This window comes from Vombatus ursinus, unplaced genomic scaffold (genome assembly GCF_900497805.2).
Source record: "Vombatus ursinus unplaced genomic scaffold, bare-nosed wombat genome assembly UNPS02000582.1, whole genome shotgun sequence".
Lineage (NCBI taxonomy): Eukaryota > Metazoa > Chordata > Mammalia > Diprotodontia > Vombatidae > Vombatus > Vombatus ursinus.
Window position 1 is genome coordinate 34,121,728 of NW_020940360.1, and position 12,593 is coordinate 34,134,320.

Sequence of the window (12,593 nt, forward strand, 5' to 3'; positions counted from 1 at the left end):
AACTTAGTAAGCATTGAAGAACAGCTCTCTTAGTATCAGAGTTTCTGTGATCAGAGTTGTGACTTAGGAGCTTTGCATTTTAAATAAAGAAAGCTAAGTTTCAGAGAAACAAGACTAGGTAACAAGCATTTATTAAATGCTTTCCATGGTTCCAAATACTGTCCTAAGAGTAAAGGATACAAAAATAAGCCAGAGAAGAAAGGCCCTGCCTGCAGGGAGCCTACTTTCTAATTAACGGAGGAAGATAACACATAAGAAGGAGCAGGGAAAAGATGTGTTATGGGTGTGTTGGGAGGGAAAAGGGTAGTGTTAGTGTGTGTGTGAAGGTAGCTAGCATGGTGCTGATGTCCAGAAAGTCAGAAGCAGAGTAGGGAGGGGAATGAAGGCTGGCTAGCCTGGGCCCTTCCCCAGAGTAGAGGCCCTGGGAGGAACTGAGCAATAGGAGGAGGCTAGCAGAACGGGGCAGGGGGTTGTGAGAAGGGGTGAGAAGGTCACAGAGACAGATAGATGAATGTTCTAAATGTCTCCTGGCTTGTATATCGTGGCACTGGGACTAGACCTCGTGTCTCCTCACTCCAGATTCAATGCTTTTTCCACCACACCCTGAAATTTAACACTGAAATGAATGTTACAGACAAATAGTCCAGGAAAGAGTGAGATCAATGAGGGATGGGCATGCTACAGAAGGATTTTGTCCCACTCCATGTTAGGGTGGTCAGAATATCCCACCACTAGTTAATGAGATCTTCAAGAATTTGCCATCTCATATCCTTATACTTTCAGCTGAGACTCACAGTGTAGTGATGGTCTGAGAGGTCTAGACTTGAAGTCAGGTTCAAATCCTATCTTTGAAGCTTGCTGTATAACCAAGTCATAACATCTCTGAGCCTCAGTTTCCTCATCCATAAAATAGGGATAACAATAGCACCTACCTCTTGGAGCTGTTGTGAGGATCAAGTGAGATAATGCATGTAAAACACTTTGCAGACCTTAAAGTGCAGTACAAACGTGAACCATTACAAATTAATATGTAAAAAGTTGTAGTGCATTTCTTCCTTTTTGCATGCTGAGGCCTTGCTATCTAAACAGATAGATGTCAAGAGCAAAAACAACACTGAAGCACCAATGGCAGATTTAAGGAAGAGTGAAAATAAGGACAAAGTGATCTTAGGACTTGAGGAGATAATATAAATGGGATCAGAGAGCAGGTGGTGCCTGGGGGCTAGATTATGGTAGAGAAACTTGCCTAGATCTAGTAAAAACAAAACAAATGGAATTTCATGAAAAAAAAGTTTTATTTACCACTGGGAAGGCCAATTATTTTAGTTACTCTTCCGGAAAAGGATCCAGGTTGATACAGAAGGGTCCCCCAAGGCATCTGATCAGAATCCAGAGCCTTCACAAACATCTGGGACCCAGGGGATCCCTACTGCCTGGTGGCTCTGAAAGGCATTTGAACCTGGCTGTCAGAAATGACAAATGATCCATTTATTTGTCATGACCTTCACTAGATGGGAAAATAGTAGGAAAAAAGCATTAGCTTATCCTTGTTCCAGGAATGTAGAGGGCACGGACAATGACATCAGAACTTGTCCATAGACCTATGCATTGCAGCTTAAGAGTAAGGCTGGGTGTGGCCACTGTAAGCGCACATAGCCCATACCTATTAGGACCCCCATGCTATTAAATGCCTTTATACCCTTCCTCCCACGGCTTGGCCACAAACCCCTCTTCCTGTCTACCTGTTGTTGGAGTGTAGAGGAGGAACACGTTACGCAACAAAGAAATCATGGAACAGTGCGACCTTAGGAAAATTGCTTCCTTTTCCTGGACCTCAGTTTCCTTGAATGTCAAATAAGGGTGGCTGGATTACATGATCTCTAAGGTCTTTTTCAGCTCTAAGATTATGTAATTTACCTAACAGTTAAAATAGAAATCAATTAATTGGTTTCTTTCTTTCTTTCTTTTTTTTTTTAGGCAATTGGGGTTAAGTAACTTGCCCAGAGTCACACAGCTAGTAAGTAAAAAGAAAACCAAACTAAGAAAAATATTATACATAACACAAATCCAGATGCAATTTATGTTTTGCTCCAGTACTATAATGCTTCAAAGATTTTGTGATCTCTTCAATGTGGGCATCCTTTCTGTCAGAGGTGACTCTAATACTAACATTCTTCAAGTTCAATGTTGGGACAAAATGGACAGTTAACAAAAAGAGGTTCACTATTCACTAACACGGCAAGGGTATGCGACAAAGATACAATGGCACCTGGCTTCTCTGGATGCAGCCCCACTAGTCTCAACATGGAAATACTTCTGGTCATCAGGGCAGAATATTGGAATGGACAGGGTGACTCACATGGTCTTCAAAAATCTATCAAATCCAAGGGGACCCAACTGCTCATGGCTGGGATTTTTTATGCCTTTAGGTGACCAGGAAGCTTTCTGGGGGAAGGCAAGGCCAACCAGATTCTGACTTTGTCTCTTTTTAGGGAAAGATAATCTCTGAGAATTAGAACAGGAAGAGCCTAGATGTCCCCATGTTGTAGATTGGAGGAAAAGAAATTACTCCAGGGAAATGCTGATAAATATTAGTCCTATCATACCTACCAATGATGCAAATTGTAACACATCCATACCTGTCCATCCTGTGCAATTCTTGTTCACATTTTCTCATAAGTTCATCACTCATAAGTTCCATCAATGTACTGGCCCTATTTAGTTGGGCTAATGCATGGAAGTCATAAAGAGAAATTATTTGAAAAAAAAATGACAGTAACAATATAGAAATATGAATAAAGATCTCTTGATTTAGCATCCAGGTTTTTCCTCTTAAAAGATTTTCAAAAGCTTGGCCAGAGAGTTAACCTAACAAGACACATTTAGGATTTATGTGAATACAACCATAATACACTCTATAGAAATAATGGACAACAAACAATTGGTAAGGAATAAATGAATGGATAGATGAATGAAAAAGTACAATTAAACACTAATTTCTTATGGTTAGGTCATGCCAATGTAATAAAAGTGACAATATTATTGAAAGTAATGAACAAATCCAGTGCCATACCAATCAACTACCAGCGTTATAGAACTAGAAAAAAAGAATATCAAAATTCCTCAGGAAATGGTTAAAAATAGAAAAGTTGATTAATGAAACAGACTATTCAAAGACTAAATAATAATTATTGAGGGTAAACACTCCATATTTGACAAAAACTGGGAAAACTGGAAAGGAACTTGGCAACAATAAGATTTAGACCAACATCTTATGTCATATCCTAAAATAAGCCCCAAATGAACACAGAACCTCAATATAAAAGATCACATTACAAACTCACACACACAAAAATTAGGAGACTAGAAGGAGGTACTTTTCACACTACAACTAGAAGGAGAATTCTTAACTAAACAAGGGACAGAGGTTATCATAAAAGATCATTTTGATTACATAAAAGTGAAAAGCTTTTGCATGAACAAAACCAACACAGCTAGAATGAGAAAAGAAGCAGTTAATTGGGAAAATGTTTATAGCAGATCTCTTTAATAAAGGTCCAATATCCAAGATACATATAGGAAATAATTATATAAAATTAAGATCCATTCCCTAATGGATAAGTGGTCAAAGGATATGAAGTCAGTTTTCAAAAGAAAAAAATCCAAGCTATCAATAACCATATGAAAGAATACTTCAAATCCCTAATAATAAAAGATTATTAATAAAATGATTTTGAGGTTTTACTTCACAACTCTCAGATTGGCAAAGATGATAAAAGAAGAAAATGACAAATATTAGAGGGACTAGGTGAAAACAGGCATACTGATGTACCAATAGTGCAGCTATAAATTGGTTTAACTATTTTGGAAAACCATTAGAAATTATAAAAAGATCTCTAAACCCTTGACCCTGTGATACTACTAGGCATTTGAACCCAATGTAATCAAATAAAGAGGGAAAGGGCCTATTTATGTAAAAATATTTATAGCAGTATTTTTTGTAGTAGCAAAAAATCAGATGTAAAGTAGATATCTATTGATTGGGGGTGGTGTAATTTGTGAAAAATGAATGGAATTGAGGATAATTGTGTTGAAAAAGAAATATAAGAAATGAAAAATTCAGAGAAACTAAGGAACAGTTGTTCAAACTGATGCAGAGTAAAATAAGCAAGCAGAATCAGAACCATTTACAAGATGACTGTAACAGTGTAATTGAAAATAACATTGAAAGATGTCAAAACTCTGATCAATGTAGCAATCACCTATGACTCCTGATGAAGTCTGTCTTCTGCCTCCTAAATTAAAAAGTAATTGATGGTAGGTACAGAACAAAGCACATTTTAAAAGACATAGGCAAAGTGTTGATTTATTTTGCTTGACTACTCATTTGTTGAGATATTTCCTATGTGTAGGGAAGAGGTGGAGAAGAGTTACTGGGGAGTGACAATGAGGAAAAAAAATAATACGAAGAAAACATTAAAAAAAAAAGAAATAAAAGAAAAGGAAAGGAAAAAAGCTCTCTACAGTGGACACTCATTATCTATAATTCTATCCTAGATTAAATCATTAGAAATTTGCAACTGATGTGATTGAGGATAAAGTTTGCATTTTTATATAAGATAGTGTGGTTTGCTTGATGTATTTCCTAATAATAGCAATGAATTATGAGATCAAGTAACAAGGAGGTTCATTCATAATGATGAACATCAAAAGTAAACAAAATAAAACCAATGCAACTATTTCCTTTTGTACCTTACAGAACTCAATGGATGTGACATTTTCTTGTTTTACAAGTTATTTGTTACACAAGTTATGAAGTTTTTTCTTTTCTGCCTCCTCATGTCTGAACTGCCACTCCCTCCACAATGATCCAAATTGTAAAAAGAAAAAATATGAGATAAAGATGCAATTATACGACTTCCTCTAAAAAAGTAGATACATTTCAGAAAGTGGAATTTCTAGAGGATATAAGGCAGCAATTACTACTCCTCAAAATTGAGCAAAAGATCATCAATAATTATTGACTCATATGCCTACTTTCTCATCTATACATATTTTTTAATATGAGAATTATCTTCACCCTCATGGAGGGTGTCTTTGATTAAGGAATTAGAAATGGATAGGTAGGCTTTTTCAAATCATGTTTTGTAGCCTAAATCTTTACCATAACACAATTGACTGAAAGGTATGAAGAATACAAATTCCACTGTGCTTATTTTTTTCCCTAACTCTGAAAAACCATAGATTTGCTAGAATGAAATGCTAACTTACAGATTGTCCATTAATGAGGTAAAATTCCATGCATATGTCAAATTTATATAAGATCCCTTGAAAAGCAAACAACAAACATAAACTTATTTAATGACCCTCCATCATTAACATCAAGTGAGGTGTAAAGAAGTGAGATGTTGTTCTTGTTCATCTTTGGTTTTCAAAAAGGACCAATGACAACACAAAATGATGCGTTGACTTGTGAGTGAATTAGATTTAATAAGTGAGGCAGAGTTGCACAGTCATCAGCTTTATTCTCGTAGTCATCGAAGTCCAATGGCAAGACAGAAGAGCAACATGTATGTTTGCCAAAATTGTTCACTGATGTCATGGAGGACATCACAGGATCCAGGCTGAGGAAGGATGCCCTATAGATGTGAAGTCCTCCAGATGCTCTTGTTTATGGTTATGATTGTGGGGATTGCATCAAGTCCTTCTAAATGTGATTCATAATCACTCTAATAGTTTCAATGCATCCAGTGGGATGAACCAAATGTGTGAAGAATGACTGTTGTCCAAGCTATCGTAAGCAATTAAATAGGCAACCTATAGACTTTACCAACCAGTAGATACATCTTTGATACTACATATGGACCGTGAGTTGGGCCTAGGCTTGAGCAGGAGAGGGTAGGCTGGATTTTCTTTTGGAAATCACAAAGTTTTCTTTCTAATGGCCAAGTTTTTCCTAGAACAGAGGCTCATCTTACAAATATCAATATTCTTCCAGTGTTGTATGGTCATGAGTTTTGGGACCCTATAGTTTCTGAAGAATTGAAATTGAGGAGCAATCAAGAGGAAAAGGGAAGGCACCTAACATGAACAATCAATCAACCAATCAATAAATATTTATTCAGCATCTACTATGTATCAGGCACTGTGCTAAGCGCTGAGTGATACAAAAAGCGGTAAAAGACAGTCCCTGCCCACAAGCAGCTTAAAGTCTAATGGGGGAAACAATATGCAAATAGATAGAAAGCAAGCCTTATACAGGATAAATAGGAAATAATGAACAGAGGGAAAGCACTGGAGTTGAGGTGTTACACAAGGCATCCTATAGGAAGTAGGATTTTAGCTGGGACTTAAAGGAAGCTGAGAAAGATGGTAGTTATAGTGGAGGAGGGAGCACATTCTAGGAATGAGGGACAGCCTGAGAATGTGTCCAAAGTCAAGAATTGGACTGTCTTAATCATGGAACAACAAGGAGGCCAGGGTCACTGGATAAAAGATGGTTTAGTACATTGAAAATAAACAATTATAAAGGATTTTTTTTTATATGGGATGACTCTCTGGGAGGAGGTAGGGAGGAATACGGCAGTGGTGTGCAGGTAAATGTTTAACAACCGACTCTCCTTTTAAAAATACATACTACATGCCTAATAATTAATAACTTATTAATATTTTCTCCATCACTTTATTAAATCTAAACAACTAGCTAACCAATAAATCAAATCCTGATTTGTAATGTTTGGCAATTTCCAAGGTATAAATGTTCACACTAAAAATTTGACAATCAGATATTAAGAGCCTATACAAGCTGGCTCCAGCATACCTGGATTTAGGGGGGAAATTAAGCGATGTAAAACAAATTATTTCAATAAAAATTTACTTCTGAAAAAAGAATCATGGAGAATTGGTGTCAAGAAAGTCAATAAGGTAATTATGAGTGAAAAGAAAATGGGCCAGTCATGGGGTGGCAGGCAGGGATAATGATCTGCTTCACTGGTCACTGGACTCTTACCAAGTCAAGAAAAAGGGAGAAATCAATCAATAAACATATATTAAGCACCTGCTATGTATCAGGCATTGTGCTAAGTGCTGGAGATACCAAAAAAGGCAAAAGATAGTCTCTGCCTTCAAGGAGCTTACAAACTGAAGACTCCCAACATGCTAAGTGTACCCTTGTGTTGAACTTAGGGGAGGACAGGAATGAAAGTAACACAAGATGACAGGTGTGGATAAATTGCAATCTTCATTATTGGAGGAAATACCCAAATCACTAAGATCATAGATCCATCATAGGGATTTTTGAATAAAATATGACTACTCTCTACTTGCCTTGGGGAGGTGGGGAGATGGGGAGATGGGGTTGTTCTCCTTAACACAGGCAAATGACTGTCTTCTCTTTGGGGCTATGATGATAAAATTAACCTGTAGGCTGATTCTTTCCACTTTCCCATCATCCCTAGAAAGAGCTCAGGCCCTAAGGTGGCAGAGTAAGACACAATCAGAATAGGGAAAAACATCCTCCACATATGCTACCATAGTTAGTGAAATAGACAAATATCATAGGATCATAGATTTAGAGGTGGGAAGGATCCTTTTATTTTACAGTTGGGGAAAATGAGGTTCAGAGAAATGAAGTGACATAGGATGATAGTATCATAGATACAGAGGCCAGCTAGCCCAACATCCTCATTTTACAGATGAGGAAACTGAGGACTGGAGAGGTGAATGAATGTGTCTTACAGATTACACACGGCAAGGTCAGGATTTGAACTCAGATCCTTTGACTCCAAATCTTTTGGATTGTACCATGCTTGGAAGCAACTAGGTGGTACAGTGGATAAGAGTGCTGATTTTGAAATCAGGGAGTCCTGAGTTCAAATCTAGCTTTAGACACTTTATTGGCTGTGTAATCCTGGGAAGGTCATTTATTTCTCTCATCCTCAGTTTCCTCATCTATCAAATGAGGATATTAATAGCACCTGTCTCACAGGGCTGCTGTGGGGATCAGATGAGATGACATATATATACACCTTGTTTCAAATCTTAAAGAGCTATCTAAATGTTACCTGTTATTATTCCCATGATATGATGCCTTCTTGTTGTCATGGCTCTCATCTCCATCTCCTTTGAAACTGAGGGTATAATTATTTATTTGAGACCTGACCTTTACAGACCAGCACCACGCCATCATTAGTCCAAGCCGCTTGTGCGAGAGAATAGAAATCTTTAACACCTACCTAAATCGAGGGCAGAAACATCTGCTCTCATCACTTCCAGGGGTTCTGTGGAACACTGTTAGGATTCTCTCCTTACACTCAGGCCCAGTGTTTTTTCAGCTCTCTTTTGCTTATATTGTCTTCCTCCATTAGAATGGAAGTTCACTGAGGGCAGGGACTGTCTTTTTGTATGTATTTGTATCCAAAGGCAGAATGTCTGGCATACAGTAATCGATTAATAAATGCTTGTTGTCTCTCTTGGTCTTACCTGTTCCCTTGATTCTTTCATTGGGCGTGTAGGACCCCTCTGTCAAAAGCAGAAGGGAATACAGTTTTCTGAGACTCTGTTCCTCTCTCTCTAGGACTTAGATTAATTTAGCAAGAATAAGATTCTCCTTTATAAGAGGAAAAGCTCTTACCTCCAACTCCTAAAATCTAGCAAGTCTTTGGAGGAAATGAAAGGCACCAAAAAAAGTCAAGGAATTTGTCTCAAGTCATTAAGTAGATTTGTTGAAGAAGAAGGTTGGAAGATGCTGTTGCCTTCTCGTGCCCCGGGCCTAACCACCAGAGGGTGCTTCAGACACGTCTCCCAGCTCCTTGATACTTCCCCACCCCCATTTCCTTCCTTCCTGATCTGCTTGCTGGAAGGATGCCCCAAATACCCAAATAAACTAACAAGATTTATCTCAAGAGTGCAGCGTAGAGAACCATCCAGCTGCTACCAACCTCTCCTTTGAACACAAGGCCCATGAAAGGGAAAATATTGAAACAGGTCGAGGTTGACGGGGAGAGGAGGGAGGAGAGCGGAAGAAGTAAGCTCCTGGGAAGCCCAGAAAATAATTTGTGTTCAGTTAACTGATTTCTTGGGAAGTGTAGGCCTCTGCAAAACAGCTCTGGGAGCAGCACAGGCTGTTTCCCCTGGGGCCTTTTCGACTTTAACCCTCTCAGCTAAGGGAGCCCCAAGCCACTTAACTGGAGAGCTGTCTGACTCCTTTTGCTGGGTTTTTCTCCCAATGTTTACTGAGTTGAGTTCTGAGAGAGCTCCAACCATTAACCTCTTCAATACCAAGAGCACAAAAGAAAAAACAAAAACCAAAAGCCTGAGTTACCAGAGAAGAAAAATCTCACTCGTAGACACATGGCGGGGCTCTAGGGGGCAGAAAAATATCTCTTGGCTTTTACTTTCCACCAAAAGGGCAAATTAACTATGGTACCAGTTTCACTCAACTTTGCAAGGAACTCAGAGCCTTCTTTTCTGGAGTTGGAAGCAGCCACCTATTTAATTAGCAACCACCTATTTAATTAATTACAGGTTTTTGTATATCCCAGTCATTCTTCCACTCAGTGATTTGGTGACTGTCTCCACTCACAATTAGATTGAATCTTGGGGTAGCGGGGAAAATACACACACACACACACACACACACACACACACACACACACACCCCTTTACTTTTAACTTTACTTTGGACACCGAGCTAACAGAATATAAGGTCTATATTGGACAATGCCTTTAAGAATGTCCTGTCCTTTCTTTCACATGTTATTCATTGTAGTGAGGAGGCCATCTCCAGTCGTCCTGATCTATGTCTTGCCACTGGACACCCAGATGGCCCCGGGGGAAGAAAATGAGGCTGGTGACTTTGCACAGCCCTCTCTCACTTAAATCCAATTCACTTGCAAGTCATGGCATCACCTTCCTGATGTCACGGTTCTCTTTGAGAACAAAGGACAAACAACAACATTGTAGTGAAATGGAAAGAGTGTTGAATTTTATTCAGATTCAAAGAACCTGGGTTTGAATCCTGGGTCTTCTACTTAGTACCTGTGTGACCTTGGGCAAATCGCTTTACTCTTCTGGGCTCAGTTTCTCCCTCTGTAAACTAAGGTTACTAGATAACCTCCAAGTTCCATTAAGGTCCAAATCTTTGATTCTAGGACTTTAGTTCTTTTCCAGACCTGTTGATGGCATTTTTATCCTCCCAGTCATCCAGGCTTGAAACTCTGTGCTCATCTTTGGTTTTTCCCTCTCCCTCTTCCCCCATAACCAAATGGTTACCAAATTCTGTCATCTTTTCTCCCAAGATGATCTCTCCTATCAGTACAGTAGTCAACACTCACACTTCCAACATCCTACTTTCCATTCCCCCCCAATCCAAAAGTACTCATCTTTACTCTTTCAAAAATCACTGACCATGGCTCACTCAGCCACATAGCATATAATTATCAAGGGGATTTGAACTCATCCAGGGTAGCCAGATTTTCCTTTACTAAATCCTCATCCATCTTTGGTATCCATTTCCTAATAACTATTTTTGTTCTGTCCTTTCCAGCCCAAAGATTTTTCTTGACAGAGAAAACAGAAGCAAAATGAACTGAGAAGCCATCTTGCTCTCATCACCCCATTCATCTTAAGTAGTGGTACCGATCAGCCTCTTCAATTGGAGCTTCAGTACTCCTGGTAGGATTTTTACAGGACTATGCCTTCTTGTTTTCATCTTTTATTTCCCATCTTAGCTTCCTTCTTCTATGCGTGTTTTTTTTTTTCCTAATATCTGAATGGGCTTGTGAGTTCCCTGTGTAGCCTTCCTCTTTTCCTCTTCAGTGGAATTATTCTACTTTGTGGCATCTCCATTTCATTCTTGAGAGCCTCCAACTCATTCTGGGCTGATTTTCCTGTAGAATTTTCTGCCATGGAATTTCAGCTGTCCTTTCCCTGTACTCTTTTGACAATGGCTTTCCAAAAATCTAATATGCATGTTGGACTATGCCCATCTTTCTCTATTATAAATTCTAATATGGATAGTCATTTCCTCACAAAATTTCAATCTTTTTTTAACTTTTTTTTTTTGTTTGTTTGTTCTTTGCTAGGCAATGGTGTTAAGTGACTTGCTCAGGGTCACATAACCAGTAAGTGTCAAGTGTCTGAGGGCAGATTTGAACTCAGGTCCTCCTGACTCCAAAGCTGGTGCTCTATCCCTTGCGCCACCTAGCTGTCCCAAGTTTCAATCATTTTCATCCCAGCAACTAATTCTTCCTTGTTGGTGAGAATCAGAGCCAGGATAAAATTTCTCCTTTTTGTTTCCTCCACCTAAATTAAATGCACATCTGCATATTCTACCAGAAAGGACAAATGTGAGCATGCTCTGAGGAAAGGGGAGTGAGGCTGGCAAACTATGACCCACAATCCCATTTTTGTACTGCCTCAGCTAAGCTTCTATGGTTTATAAAGAAGCCTTTTAAAAATATTTATTTATTTAAAGTATTTATTTTACAGTGTTAAAACCATGATTAGCTCATTGGTAGTACAAAAATCCTTGACTATAGTTTACCAACCCCGATTTTAAGAAACTGGCCTTCTTGAGCTAGTCCCTCCATTACAGAAGGATGACCACAAAGGCAGAAAAGAAATGATTAGCTGCTCTGCTTTTGTCAGAGAGAAAAGTTCCAGCAGATGTCTGGATAATTGAAGCTCTCCATCACTATTACATCATGCATCTGTGCCAGGCTTTTCCCCTATTTCCTGATCTCTCTTCCTATCCAGGTGTTTTGTAATTTCTCCAAAGACAGCATCATTTCTGTTTAGCCCTCTGTTGACATTTACCTATATGCTCTTTGCCACCCTTCCCTCTCCCTTCCTGTATCTCCTCATATGAGTGGCTCTTCTATCATACAGTGCTATTCTGTCCTTCTTTCACTGTATTATTTCTTTTGGAAAAGGTATATTCTGCTAGGGCCTTATTCAGGTCACGATCTGATCCCACCAATTTTCAGTGATCTCTAAGCGTGAGGTCAAATGTTCCATCTTGCATTAGGACCTCTAGTCACGTTGACTGTTACGCATACTTTGTGAATGTGGGAATAGACTTAAAACTATCTGCTGTTTTCTAGATCCCATGGCTCCTCCTCAGGTCACTATGGGCCAATTCCCAGGCACCCGGCTCAGCCAAATCTCTGTTTTCCCTGTTGTCCTCCTTGAGGGTGAGTCTTTCCAGTATATCTCTCTCATCCTGGCTAAAGCAATGTTCCACTAGTCTGCATCAGCTCTCCTCTGGGGTCTTTTTCAGATTTAAAAAAACACTTGTCTGGGGCAGCTAGGTGGCACAGTGGATAGCACTCCAGCCTTAGAGTCAGGAGGACCTGAGTTCAAATCCAGTCTCAGACACATGGCACTTACTAGCTGTGTGACCCTGGGCAAGTCATTTAATCCTGATTAACTCACCAAAAAGCAAATTAAAAAAAAAAAAGACACTTGTCTTCTTCCCATTTCCTTTTTGGGCTCCTACCTTCCTCAGGGAAGTCGAATTGGGTTATTCAAAAAAGGGAGGCATCTCAGGAGTGAAGGGGCCAAAGAGAACAGCTTTAGGGGTTAGTCCTTAT

General features: G+C 39.1%; 1 pseudogene; it reads left to right on the forward strand.

Annotated features, from left to right (window-relative positions):
• Positions 1–12,593, forward strand: part of LOC114037700 — a 73,600-nt pseudogene that overhangs the window by 35,235 nt on the left and 25,772 nt on the right.